At 42.1% G+C, this 12,104-nt stretch overlaps 1 protein-coding gene and 1 non-coding gene across 2 annotated transcripts in view; both read right to left on the bottom strand.

Annotated features, from left to right (window-relative positions):
- The window catches only part of LRMDA (leucine rich melanocyte differentiation associated), a 1,016,440-nt gene that overhangs the window by 171,492 nt on the left and 832,844 nt on the right, over positions 1–12,104 (bottom strand). The window lies entirely within an intron of this gene.
- Positions 5,901–6,007, bottom strand: LOC118670418. Its single transcript, XR_004972316.1, has one exon. It is a non-coding gene; the product is annotated as a U6 spliceosomal RNA (small nuclear RNA).

Raw genomic sequence — 12,104 nt, 5'->3', positions numbered from 1 at the left:
TCAAGTTCACCCAGCTAGCCCAAGATTCAAACCCAAGTGCTCTGACTCCAAATTCAATACTTGCCACTACCCCAATTCCTCTTCAAATAGCTAATATTTATATAGCACTTTGCAGTTTTCAAAAATCATGACCACATTTAGGCCTTAAATGCCACTTAAAGGAATTGCGATTTTATTCAGTAGGCAAAGGAGAACCGCTGCCAGTTTTTGAGAGGAAGGAAAATGTGAAACAGAAAAGAGCTATTTGGGAAGGCTAGGGCAGCATTGTGTGAGATGGATTTGCTGGGGCAAGTCTGGGAGCACAGGGGTTAGGAGGCTCTCAGGAGGCTTGAACTTCACCTCTGAACTGGTGAGTCCATCCCTTCAAACCCATTTGCCAGTCAGGAGAAGTCCTGCTTTAAGTAATGTTCCTGGAGGGAACTCCCAGAAGAGCAGAGATAATAAACGTATTTCTTATGCCACTTCTTTCTCTGCATTTAACTTTTGGGAATATTTTTGTTAACTGAGAAGAGCACACCAAGGAACCATTATCACTGATACAAGGAGAAAATGGACGGTAGATTTCCTCAGCCACGTCCTGTCAGTGTCAACAATTTAACTAAACATATAATAGTCATAACCTCATCAGTGTTAAATTCTCTCGGTTTCTGGCACATATCTCTTCATCTCCCTCATTAAGTTTATAGAGTGTTCTTTGGTACATTTGCTCAGTATGAGGATTTCAGTTTCGGCTGGCACAAATTGGAGTCCAATAGGGGAATGATTTTTCTGCCTTAAGTAGTTAGCAGAATAAGAGAGCATATGAAATGGACCCATGCCCAAAGCCAGGTGCCTGGCAAGTAATAACGGATGGGTTTGGCCTCACCCATCATAATCCTGCCCCATTCACTAGGGCTGGGTCCAACACAGATAGGCCATCCAAGCCCAAAACATGAATAGCATTATGTTTTCATTAGCTTCCTTACTCCATGACCGGCCCCACTAATCCATTTTCAGGGACTCCCTTCACTTAGAACTGGAGTCCTGAGGTTCTCATTCCTACACCCCTACCAGAAAGGTTGCTCCAAACAAACTCCCCAAACCCAAATCTCTCCCAGTCCCCCTTCACTTTATCCTAATGTTAACATATTAGTATTATGTGCTCAACTATGTCAGATAAAATGATTATTAAAAACTCATTCAGATAATTATTTCAGTGATAGTATGCTTGACATGACTTCTCTCCCATGGGTAGCTGCATTTTAAAAAGGAGTACTGAGAGTGAGGAATGCCTAACCCCGTGGTCGGCAAAGTGCGGCTCGCGAGCCACATGCAGCTCTTTGATCCCTTGAGTGTGGCTCTTCCTAAGCCTTAGGAGTACCCTAATTAAGTTAATAACAATATACCTACCTACAAAGTTTAAGTTTAAAAAATTTGGCTCTCAAAAGAAATTTCAATCATTGTACTGTTGATATTTGGCTCTGTTGACTAACGAGTTTGCCGACCACTGGCCTAACCTATAGAATAAGTTCAATTGTAGATAGAAGGTACTGTGGAACTTCAGGGTGAGAGCTCTTTCAGCATCCATTGAAAATGTCCTGTGAGAAACAGCTAACTCCATCAATACACTCATGCCTCAGTTTCCTCTTGTCATTCAGAGGAATTACTGTAATAACGACCTCACAGGATTACTGTAATATAAGGATATAATACTGATCTCGAAGGATTATTGTGGAGATTAAACAACTTGGTTAATAATTGTTATGAACCTCTCAGGAAGCTGTAAAGTAAGAAGTTTCTGATGACTTCTGTGCTTTGTCCTTTCTATAGGTAACCACTGGATCTACCTCTATGGAGTCAGAAGAGATGGGAAACCATCTGGATGGTAAATCTATCTGTCAGCCACACAGGATTAAACTTCTACCTACACTATTTGCTGGGTCCAACTATAGACAAATTATCCTATCTCTAATTTCACAGCTACCTATAAAAATGCAGACCCTGTTTCTTGAATGGACTGCAGAGAAATCACCTTTGGTCCTCTGGTACCTACTTGCATGGTTGCCAGCCCCACACTGTGAACCAAGGCAGTGTGTGTAGATGAATTTAAGGACAACATGATGTTCCTGGTTCTGAGATAAATAACTGAGCCAAGAACACAATCCATGAGGAAAGATAAAATTTTCTATTGTTTCACTTTGAATGAGCGCTCCATTCCCAACCATGACAAATCTTTATATTTTATCCAAAATGGATTTTCACGGACCTTTGAATGCTGCTATCCAATACATTAGGGCACAGTAGACCTTCTTCAACTACTTTTCATTCCTAGTATCCTTAGAGTATTAGAAATCTACTTGATTATCTGTGAAAGTAGTTAAGTTCTAGGTATTTGAGGGACATTAAATTATGAGAAAATGGGGGTCTCATAATTCATGATCAACATATCATAGAAAAGCAGTACTGAAGGATATTCTGAGATGTTCACATCAACCAGAGCCCATCAGTTGAGGCAAGAAGAGACCTCACCATAGGAAAGGGAGGAATGCTGCCCCTTGCCAATAATCTCTGAGGTGGTGAGGCTGATGACAGGGTGCAGAGCACACAACTCTGGCTGAGTGCCAAACATCTGGGCTCAAACCCAAGCAACCAAGTTATTCAAATCAAAGAAAATCTGATCAGCAAATACTTTCAATGCCTACTATGTGCATCCAGACAGCTGTGGTTAGAATGGATGACATTTAAGTCCTACTCAACCCCCCAAACACCACTGCTCTTTGTTCCAGATGCCAGCTATTATATTAATTGAATATTCATGTTTTGAACTGAGCATATGTTGGCATATGTTGATGTGCAGACAAAAGCAAAAGTTATAAATTATTTCTTCAGTACGTTAATGGTACTCTTGTAGAACTCCCTAGATGGAGGCTGAAGACAGTTTACCCCAAGCCTCCAAACATTTCTAAGGCTGCATCCCTTCTTGCTGTCCCCTGCTCTATCAGAATGCAGGGAAGCTAGGAAGGCCATGCTTGTTCCCATAACTCCAGGGGGATAGTCAGGTGAGAACACTACCAGAGGCAACATCTTTCTGAAATCACAGTTTGGCTGCCTCCAGGCTCACAAGCACTCAATGCCAGGAGGGAACCCTATGCATAATTTGGCATCTGTGGGGCTCTAAGAACAAAGGATATAATATCCCTTTTTTGCTGGACATCCTAGGGTTAATATGAAAATTATGATTCTGCATTCTTTTATAAATCATGTTACTTCTGAAATAGCGTAAAGCAGGTGAATGAATGCTCAGTTGCCTCATTCTTGGCACTTCTATGAGAACTTCCAGGGCCTTTATTAATACTACCACCAAGTATTGCAGTCATAAAATGAACAAAGTTGAGGGATTTGCTCTTAGCTTGCTTTAGGCCATTCACTTTTTTTTCATTCTTCAGTAAGAAGAAACAGCCACTAAGGTGAGGGTTGGAAGAACTCTCCATATGTGATGGCAGCCTCTGGTTTTTCAAGATCCCCTACCTGTTGTCAGACACGCTTTGTACACACTCCGGTTAGCACTTCGGTTAGCTTATGTTTGTCGTTCTTGTTCTCACGGAGGCCTCTGAGTTCCTCAACATCAACAGAGGCCTTACACCCCCATGACACTGAGCACAGGACCCACACAATAATTATGATATGGAGTTTGTAGACAAGGAGAGAAGGAACCACTAAGGCCAGATTTGCTTGCAGCCTTCCTAAAGGGAAACTGTAGGCAAGAAAATCTGGAAGGTGGGTCTCCACGTCCTAGGCTTTGCAGCTCCCTCTTCAAGAAGGTAAAATCAAGGACCCTTGGGTCATGTTCCTTTTGTACTTACCCTGCCTGCTGGAGAGGCAGGTCTCTGTAGCTAGTCTGCTCAGTGAACCACTGGGTTTCCTCACTGTCCATGCTCAACTAGTCAAGAAAAAGCACATTAAATGTGCTGATATCTGGCATTTCTGCTCTGAATCTCTGCTTCCCTTCCTAGGGACACAAATAGTCTGGACAACCTAGAAGAAAGCTTAGAATTCACATATCCGGGAATGCTGTTCTCTATAGTGCTCTGGATGAATTAGAAAAAGCAAAACTCATAGCTTGGTGAGTGGAGCCTAGGCCAGATTTTCATCCTTCTGGCTTGTCCCCTCGATTTATGGAAATCTTGTGGTATTTTCTTACCCTTAAATCCAGAACATGGATCATGTTCTGAACGGTCTGTCTCCTCTTTTCTGAGACCCACTCTGATATCTCTAGCTCTACAAACTCCCCTCGGCTCTATTCAAGAAGAAAGCTTTTAAAACAAGCTTCATCAAGACCAAGTTTCAACTCAAAAGTCCAAGGCCCTTTCATCCTCTCAACCCCACCCGCAGCCAAGTAATTACCTCACTGAGGAAAAAGAGGTTGGAAGAGGGATGGAGGTATCTATTCCTCCTCTTGTCTGTTCCATGTCCTGCCAATTTTTTGTTTGTATTCTCAACCTTCTTCTGCCTTTCTCACTTGACCTTTGTTTCATGAGTTCTCCAGGAACTGAATTTCTTTGTTGCCAACTTTGCCCATCTGCCCCAGAATGGAAGGACAACAAGCCACTGCTTCTACCCTCCCTGTGCTAACTCCTCCATGGAATTTTGTGACCCAGAGATGACCCTGACCTACATGCTGGAATTTCTTTACTGTAGAAGAACTATTTCTGCAAAAAATTTTGAAGTTGTCATTTTCATTTTAAAAAATAAGATGATAAAACACACACACACACAAGCCATTATTTGTAAAATGCCTACAGATGATGAAGAAGAATGCATATCAATAAATACACATGCCTACAGATGAGTGACGGAGCACATGGGTATGTGTCTACCCACAGAGGCCAAGGCAAAACTTTTAGATGAAGAGAGTGGTTGAATACTAAGGAAAATGACAGGAATCAAGAGTGATTTCAAAGTTCTTCTAGCTGTTCCTTCTAGCAGTCCTTCCAGATTAAAAAAAAAAAGTTTTCTCAGAAATCCTAAATTAGCTTCAGAAAGCAGTCACGTGGGTGGCAGAAATGCCGGGGTTACTAAGCAGGAGTCTCACTGTGGTATGAGAATGATTGCTGGTGAGAAAGGGAGATTTTCAAGTGTTCCTCTGGAATTGTTTAACTAAATAAACTCTGACACCTCTGTGCCTCAGTGTTTGATATCTTAGATTCTTTCCAGGGTCTGCTAGTCTTCTGTGGTTATATTATTCAAAAATTATGCAGATATTTGGAATAATGACTACCACATCCATGATGACCATCACTGCCACCACCATTATCAATCACACTGACTTCTTTCCTTTCTAGACCAATTTGCAACTACCCAGTTACACCTGTACCTTAAGAAGTGAACAAATAGTGGGTTTCCTCATTTTTCAAAGAGGAATATAGATAGAATTTTAGTCACTTAGTCCATATATCCAGGTGGTGCCAATTTCGAACTTCACAAGTACCAAAGAGCCCGGGGCAAGACTGTCGCAAACTCTAGTGATGGAAGACCCTTTTTATTGGCTTTCCAAAGCAGCTGTCAAGGGGAATAATGAACATTCCAAGAAAAAAAAAAAAAAAAAAAAAAAAAAAAGATCTTCAGAATGGTTGGTCCTAAGTTTGGGCCAGGTTCAAACTTTTCAAATGCTATTCCAAATATTTCCTAACCCAGTAATTTGGGGCTACATTCAATGCTAACTCAGTGTCCCTTCCTTTCAGAAATAGCATGTATGCAACTCTTTATACTGTATATAACTTACACAGTTGGACATGTCATTCCTTTACTACACAAAAATTAGTCTCAGCTCCTCGATCCAAAAATATCTTGGATAAGCAGTCTTTCTTTCTTTCTTTCTTTCTTTCTTTCTTTCTTTCTTTCTTTCTTTCTTTCTTTCTCTTTTTAAGTATAGATTCTTCATGAATTCGCATGCCATCCTTGCGTAGGAGCCATGCTAATCTTTTCTGGATTATTACAATTTTAGTATATGTGGTGCTGAAGTGAGCATGAGAAGGCCTTTTTGAGAGATGGAATGGTCAATGGCAATCTTCCCATTTGGATCTGGAATCCCACAGACCAGCAATAACTTTAAGTGTCTATGTTAAGAGAAGGTAGCATGGAGAACTACTTGCATATGCTCTTTGTATGGATTATTCATCCTTTACCTCATCAGATACAGTTGTTGGCACATAGCATGTACTCAATAAATATTTATTGAACTGAATTAATCTCTTCTCATATTGAACAAATTTACTTTCACTCAAAGAGGGGCTCCATAATCTCTTGGTAACCTGATATTGTGCTCCTAGCAATTTCTTTAAGGGAGCGTTCTGGGCTTGGGATATTGCTGTCTTTGTCCCCACCTCATCCATAAAGCTTTCCCTGACAGTTCCAGTCGATTCTCCTCTCATTTTTATGACTCCCTGTTGTACTGATTCCAGGTTCCACTCGCTTTGGCACATGCATGATATCTTATCTTGCCATGTAAAATGTGTTTCATAAACACATCATCCTTCCTATGAGTCTGTACGTTTCTCAAGGGCAAAGGCCATGTTTGCTATTTATTTTGTACGTCCCATGGCACAAAGCACAGGATGGGGTTCACAGTGAGCTCTGAACAAGTGCCTGTTAAATCGAGTTGAATTTTAAAGACAGCGCTCCATTGACAGTGATGATTCTGTTTCAGAGAATTATCAAAAGGCGGGATTGGCTGAATTCACCACTTCTTTCACCCAAATTAAGCCCATGGGCTTCTGCACTTGAAGTGCTAGTTAGGAAGCAGAGGATCAGAAAGCTGCTGCTTACTTTCAACAAAGAAGAGATTGTATATCAGCAACGAATTGCAGGATTTTATATTTTAGTCACTAGTGATTCTTGGCCAAACCCTTTAGTGTTATCAGAAATAAAGAGTAACCCAGAGATATGTCAAATATCAATTTCCAATTACTTTCCTGTGACACATTTCTGCCACTTGGGAAAACTCCCAAAGGATATGTTGTCCCTTATCAGCTCAGATGGGGCTTAACTTTCAGCCAAACAGGTAACACTCACAACACCCTGTTCAGCCTCAATGTTACAGTGTCCTCTGCTGACACTAGGATTCTCCCGTGAAGTCTTCCATATTGACTTACATGTCACCGGAGCCCTGGCCTGAGTGTGGAAGGCCTCCTGATATTATACACTAGACCATGTGCTGGGTGGAATGGGGAGGACTCCAGCACCTGTGGTGAGCTGTTGTCACTAAGGTTCCCAGTCCTTCATTTGCACTGAGATGTTGAATGTAATACAGCCTCATACAGGTCTTTTGAATTTTCCTCTCCAGCCATAAGGGAAAATAAAGAAGAGAGTCTTTACAGTCTTACCTTTGATACTCAAAACACAGAAGGGCATTTCTCCCCCTTCAGATCACAGAAGGCAGACCACAGAGTAACTGGCAAAAATCTGCGGTAGTAGGGATGTTAAAACTAAGGGGCTGCAAAGAACCAGATAGCACATGTCCCCTTTATTACAAAGTAACGGAACAGAATTTGGAAAAACCAGAACACATCTCCGGGTTCATAAATCAGCCCAGTTGGAGGGAAACGCAAATGGCCAGCACCTGGAACCAGCCTTCGACTGGAGCAGGAGCGCAGCCTAAAGAATCAAACCCGGGGACGAAGGCTCCAAACTGCGCACTGTGATTAAAGTGGAAGGTCTCAGTTGAGGCTGAGCAATTAACGTGATCTCTCTACATCTCAGAACTCTCCACAGCATAACTATGCCTGCCCTGATGGTTCAGTTACCAAAATGCAAGCCAGTCTGGGAAGCTTCGGCCCTGTCTTCATCAGCCTGTTTCTGACAATTGGGGGAGCCCTGGTGTTTGTCAGGCCTCCTTCTGTCAAGTCATCTGTGTTGACTCTGCATGCATGTCTCAACCTTTCCGTTCCTTTTCAAGTTTGAGAACCATCTTAAATGAGGCAATGGCATTGGCCTCGTTCTGTCAAAATAAATAAATAAATAAATAAAAGTCCGTAGCTCAGAGGATTGCAAATGGACAGCATATGGCCTGACTTGTTTCTGGTCATTCCCAAAAAAGTTCTGAGGGAATTGAATGTCCGTGAGATTAATGATTCCCTCCTGTCCTGCCTTTATGCTGTGGAATAGTTTTTCTAATCTCTTTCAGATCCTCTAAAGCATTTAGATATAACCAATCACTTATCCTGAATCTAAAACTGAGACTCAAAGACCTACTAGAATAAAAGGAAACCTCCAAACTGCTTTCCTTCTCACCTGGATGTGAATTCATAGATAGGAAAGAAAGGCAGGTACCCCAGAACCTGATTTTGAGTGTAGAAGTATCCGAAAGGAGGTACCCAAGGAATGCAGTGTCCTTCCTCATTTGACCTTCCCAAACTGCTTCACTTGTGACTAATGGTCTACCCAAAGTGGCCATGGCCCCACACAAGCAGGACTGGAAGGTGAGTGCCTTGCCTGGAAACATGCACCCCCTGATCTGCCACATGGGCTGATCCTTCACCTTCCCGTTAGCCCATCCCATTCACAGCTACTGTCAGCGAAGGCATCTTATCTCCAGGAGAGATATCATAGCAACAATAATAACAACAGTGAAAACAATGATAGAAGCAGGAACAGCAACAATAACAAATATAGCACTTACTGCGGGCTTGAAACTCTGAAATGCTCAACTTATACCAACTCATACAAGTCTCACAAGAACCTACTTAGGGAGGTGTTACGGTCATGCTCATTTTGCAGAGAGGGGGAAACAGAGTAGTCAAGTAACTTGCCAAAGGTCACAAAGCCAGTCACTGGCAAAGCCAGGATTCAAACACAGGTCTCAGTCCTAATACATTTCTCTATTGCAACTGTGTTCTCTAGAGGTATGGGTCCCCTCCCACCACTGCTGATGAGGTTACAGAACCAACCTTTCTAACACAGGGCCCGTTTAGCAGTCAGGCCTGAAAAGTCCTATTTCTGTTACTCAATGTGTAAACTCAAATAAGTTGTGAGTCCCTGAGCCTTAGCTGTCTTCATCTGCATATCAGCCTGATACTCAGACCTATCTCACTGGGTGTCTGTGAGGATGATGAGATGATGCATATCCAGGTGCAAGCACAGTACCTACAACATGGTGGGTGCATCATAATCACAGCTGTGGTTATTACGAATCAATGAGACCCTAAGGGTGTTGGAGAAGATGAGGCAGAAACAATCACAGCTTGGAATCTATACTAATAAAGGGTAACATGCTAATTAGAGAAGACGTCTTCCGGATGTCCTTCTGGACAAAGCCGCAGCGGCTGCCTGAGGCTCAGGCAAGCCTCGGATGGCGGCTGCCACTGCCAGGGCTGGCCCAGGGCTCAGGCAGGCAGCAGATGGCTGCAAGGGCCAAGGCTCAGGTAGCCACAGGGTGATGGGGGCAGTGCCTTCCCCTGATTGGCCCCGTCGCCTCCCGCAGAGGGAGGCCAGACTAAGCTGTCACTAGGACATCTCCTGAGGGCTCCCGGACTGTGAGAGGGGGCAGGTCGTGCTGAGGGAAACGCCCCCCCCCCAGTTTACAAATTTTCATGCACTAAGCCTCTAGTGTGGATATAAAAAAGCAGAGCAATGGGGTGACTCCAAAGAGACGGACACTTAAGTACTGATGACCAATTTATGCAGCCTATAGGTTTGTTTATCTCCATGAAGGAAAAAAAAATCTAATTTTAAAAATATACTACATCAGGGAAAACTGAACAGAAGATGTCCAGACTGGACTAATTAGAATATTGTCCCTGAAATTCCTGGTATAAGAGCAAGACGGCAAGGCACCCTTCACAGAGCTGCTCCTGAGTGAGGCAAAGAGCATTTCCTTCACACTCGTTCCCAGCCCTGACACATCACATTCTTTGCATCAATAAGAACTGGTGCCAGAACACACTAAATTGCCTTTGAGTACATTTAACTGATGTAGTATTTTTTTATGATTCATTCTTGTTGTACCATTTTTCACTTTTGACTTTATAATTCTCTGCTGACTTTATATAAAGCTTTGCCAGATGACCCAAGGTGGTTTTTAATGGAGATTTAGGGGCTAGGTTGTGCTGTGGTTTGGATTCAGATTCTACTCCGGCAATGAGGGGAAATTAACTAGGTGGTTTCATCTCAAGTGTCCATTTATACTCGGAATAGACAGAGAATTTATCTTCTTCCAAGCCTTGTAATCATGACACTACAAAGTGATATTCAAGAAATAAAAAATTAGGTAGCAATGGCTTCTACACCACGAAACCACTACACACTGTCCCTGTTAAGCCCAGATGACCGGGAGGATATAAAGACGGCAGCGGGATCACTCGCTGAGTGACAGGGAGAAATTTGACCACATTCTGTCCTACGCCAAAGACAATGCTTCTCTCCTTAAGATGGGGAACTCAAATGACCCTGCACAGCTACTCCTCCTGCTCTGGGCTACACCCGCTCCCCAGGGCCTTGTGCCCAGAGGAAACTCTGGAAGCAGCTGGCCTTCAGTGACTGGGAAAGGTGACATGACTGGCAAAGAAAACGAGTCAGATAAGAAGTCACTCCCCCAAACTGACATCTTTTTACAAGAACAGCCTTCAGTTAATTATTTCTCAAAAGTATAAAATTGTTAACGAAACTCAGTAAGATTTTGGTTTATCTTGTTTTTCATTATCGTGCAACGCTTGCTCCATTGCACAGAACAAATATCACATGTAAAGTCTTGAAAAAAATAACTTAAAAAAATCTGTGTACCTACCACCAAGCTTAGAAATAAATAAATCCTTTAAGTCTTCCCTATCGGATTAGATTCCTTTGCCTCCACCGACCACTGATGGTAAATGCAACATTAAATTTTAAGTTTTTCATTCCCATGTGGGATGTTTTTCAGTTTTGCCTCATATGTAAAGACCCTTTTAACATAGTGTTTTGTTGTATTTTTTGATATGAAAATGATATCATACAGTATCATTCAGGGAGTTTGTTTTATAGATTCCTTCATATTGAATGTTATTCCACTTCATTTAAAGAACCATTTGGGTTGTTTCCAGTTTTTTGTCTGTTTTGTTGTTGCTGTTCTCTTTTGTTTTATTTTGCTATTATATACAATGCTATGAGTGCAGTTCTTATTAATCTCAGCATGTACAAGCGTTTTTCCTGGGTTAGAGTCCTGGAAGTTGACTTGCTGGATCTTAGGGTTTGCATATAATCAAATTTACTACTGCCCTAGCCGGTTTGGCTCAGTGGATAGAGCGTCAGGCTTCAGACTGAAGGGTCCCAGGTTCAATTCTGGTCAAGGGCATATGCCCAGGCTGCAAGCTCAATCCCCAGTAGGGGGTGTGCATAGGCAGCTGATCAATTATTCTCTCTCATCATGGCTCATCATGGATGTTTCTATCTCTCTCTCCCTCTTCCTTCCTCTCTGAAATCAATAAAAATAAATTTAAAAAAATTTTACTAGATAATAGCAAGTTGTTTTCCAAATAGATACACTAATTCACACTCCCACCTAAATAGGTGTAGTTTTGTGTTTTTTTTTAAAATTGATTTCAGAGAGGAAGGAAGAGAAGGAGAGAAAGAAAGAGAGAGAAGCGGGGGGGGGGGGGGGGAGAGAAACATCAATGATGAGAGAGAATCATTGATTGGCTCGATCCACACTGGGGATCGAGCTACAACCCAGGCATGTGCCATGAACGGGAATCAAACCTTGACCTTCTGGTTTGTAGGTTAATGCTCCACCACTGAGCCACACCGACCAGGCCAAAATAGTTTTTGATAGCAGGGAGGGAGGTGGGTAGAGGCAGAAGACATAGAGGGGATAAACAGTGATGGAAAACATAAATAAAATTAAAATAAAGGAAAAAAAGAAAAGAAAAAACCAGCTTTTGAGTTTCTCTTTCTCTACAACTTTGCCAGTACTTAGTACTGCCAGATTTTTAAAATTTTGTTGAATCAGTGAACATAAAATGTATCTTGTAGTTTAATTTGCATTTCCACATTTAACTTTTTATAAATGGGTAATCATTGAGTGGTTTTTGGAAGGTTGAAAATTCTTTGTTAAACTAACCTTGAGCCCTAGCCGGCTTGGCTCAGTGGATAGAGTG

Source organism: Myotis myotis, unplaced genomic scaffold (genome assembly GCF_014108235.1).
Source record: "Myotis myotis isolate mMyoMyo1 unplaced genomic scaffold, mMyoMyo1.p scaffold_m19_p_15, whole genome shotgun sequence".
Lineage (NCBI taxonomy): Eukaryota > Metazoa > Chordata > Mammalia > Chiroptera > Vespertilionidae > Myotis > Myotis myotis.
The sequence above is the reverse complement of the archived record's forward strand: the minus strand, read 5'-3'. Positions and strand labels throughout refer to the sequence as shown.